At 42.0% G+C, this 2,500-nt stretch overlaps 1 long non-coding RNA gene across 1 annotated transcript in view; it reads right to left on the bottom strand.

The window, feature by feature from the left end:
* Positions 1–1,048, bottom strand: part of LOC146581962 (uncharacterized) — a 6,097-nt gene extending 5,049 nt beyond the window's left edge. Inside the window, exons 1-2 of the long non-coding RNA XR_014894137.1 lie at positions 681–1,048; positions 55–127 (exon numbers count right to left, since the gene is read on the bottom strand). This is a non-coding gene — a long non-coding RNA (uncharacterized LOC146581962). The remainder of the gene's footprint in view (positions 1–54; positions 128–680) is intronic.
* Positions 1,049–2,500: the final 1,452 nt, after the last annotated feature.

Here is a 2,500-nt window from a genome sequence, read left to right as displayed (position 1 = left end):
TCCACCTGCGCCAGTTGTCTACCTTGAGTTGAGCGCAGTACATGTGTGATTCACCTTTTACTTTTGCCCTTTCCCAAGATTTAAAAATCCTCTCGCTCCAGGGTCCTCTTGTTCTTTTTCTTTGTTGCTTTAAGCAGACAAAAGATGGACAGACAGGCAGCAACATGAGGTCATAAGTTAAGAAAACAGCCATTCATCTTAAATCTAGGCAGCCTTTTGAACATTCAAACTTAGCTAAAACTTTGGGTTTACTTAGTTGAAATGTATGTATCAGTGAATTAAAATTGGCTGAATGGCATAAATGTATTGAATTTGATAAACAATAACATTTATTGTTTTTAATTTGCTCCTAGTAACTGCTAAAAGGCTAACCGCTAAATGATTAAAATTAGCATTAGCTTGCTAATCTGGCGTTTAAGTCTTTAAGAAAGTAAAGAGGGAAGCACTAATGCTTAGCAGTTGATAAAATTAATTTAGTAACATTAAATGTATAATAGCATACGTATTTCACGATAATCCTTCAAAAACAATATACAAGACCTACCTTAAACTGCAAAAAGCTTCGCTAATTTTACATGATTTTAGTTAAATTAGCATATTAGGAATTTAGCTACAAAAAATTGTGAAAAATAAATCGCACAATATTTCCTTGTATCCACATAAATATAGCAAAGTTATACCTTTTGTGAAAAGTCAGAAAACCCATGATCCAGTAGTTTTCAAAACCACCTTTAGCAACAGTAACTTGAAATAACTGTTTTTCATTAATTGTCTTTTTCTAATTGTACTGCCATGAACTTTAACATTTAACATGCTAACTGACGCCTGTGGAGTTTTTTTGTTGTTTTTTTGTTGTTGTTTGCTGTTTTTTTGTTTTTTTGCAGTTTCTCTGCACACTGCATGGTCTGACCAAGCAATTGCTTTTATAGAGGGGCTCACTCTTGCTGATGGTCAGTGCATTTGATTAGCAGGTACTTTCTCTGTTGCTATGGAAGCAGTAAGTGTGTACGTAGTTACAGGCATGCAGAGAGTCCTATGAACAGACATGACTGTGTGTTCACACACTTTATTTAGCTCTAAAATGTCTGTAGCTTGTAGCATTACTTCCTCTTTACAGGTTTATGTTTAGCATGGAAGTTGCTACAAATATTTTCTACCTCTCTGTAGCCAGACTATATATAAAGAGTTATTTACATACTGTCTATGGTTTAGGGTGAATGTATATATTTTTTAAAAACTAGTTAAAAGTGCTTAGGAACTTCATAAGGGAGTCACATATAAAACTTAAGAATAGCCAGTGCAACCCAATCCTACCCTATTATCCCCCAACCACCCCAAAAGAACTCCTTCAGCATGAAATTATTACATTTCCCAGAGGTGAGCCAAGCTGAGAGGATGAAGAGCACAAGACAGGCAGTGCTGTGAGGGAGCAAACGCAGCTTTAGAAGCTGATACTCATAGGAAAGACTCATTTGTCACCCTTGTCTCAGATCCACATGTGTGTGTGTGTGTGTGTGTGTGTGTGTGTGTGTGTGTGTGTGTGTGTGTGTGTGCGCGTGTGTGCGTGTGTGTGCGTGCGTGCGTGCGTGCGTGCGTGTGTGTGTGCGCGCGCGTGTGTGTGCGTGCGTGCGTGCGTGTGTGTGTGTGTGTGTGTGTGTGGTGGGGCAAGGATCACTCAAAATTTTGGATGCTGTGAAGCAGCATCGCTGCTCATTCCCCGAGAGATCCGCCGCTCTGTTTCTCCATCTTCTTTTGCTCTCCCGTTCTCTTTGACCACTAAATGTTCTCTCACTGGAGGCACATGGTGATTATGGTGGATCCACATGACATGTCAGTGACGTTATGAAGCACCGAGCAGTGTCTAACGTTTTGGGCTCAACAAAACCCTGTGGCCAGCTGTTACCATAGCAGTATTTTAGGGCTGTGTGTTTCTGTCTGCGCCGTGTGTGTGTGTGTGGTGTGTGAACACCGAAAGGGACAAAGTCATTTGTCACTTGTGGTTTCACATGTCTGGTATTGAAATCGATGACAAATCTATGAGGTGTGTGTCTGTATGTGGGTTCATATTTACTGGCACGAGAGCCGGTGATGTCATGCATGAGAATGTCTTTGTGAAACCAGCTATGCCCCTGCAGACTCCCACACTGTGCTGACTTTGCAGGCGCAGGGTGTGCGTGTTGTGTACACATGTGCACGAGTGTAGCCTTATTGCTTTTGTTGGACGCTTGCTGCAGACCACAGGGGAACACTGGCGCTCAGACTCCCATCATACATGCCTGCCATCCAGCATTATGACACTCTCCCACCTATGTGTGCTTGTGCACCAAAAACACGGCTGTCCGATTGTGTTCAGCTGTGTTCAGTTCCACCTAGGAGGCGTGTTAGAAAGTTTGAGCTCTAAACTGGATGGACTGCAACCTTAATCCGCCGCTAATCAGCTCCTCGGAAAACTCACTCAAGCATCAGACTCTGTAGATTGCTCTGCCTCTCCCGGCAACTC

The sequence above is a fragment of the Mchenga conophoros genome, linkage group LG2 (genome assembly GCF_057382185.1).
Source record: "Mchenga conophoros isolate Kocher_MC1m ecotype Shallow Benthic linkage group LG2, M_conophoros_male_GT1.1, whole genome shotgun sequence".
NCBI lineage: Eukaryota > Metazoa > Chordata > Actinopteri > Cichliformes > Cichlidae > Mchenga > Mchenga conophoros.
Note: the sequence above shows the minus strand (reverse complement) of the source record. Positions and strands in the feature narration are given on the sequence as shown.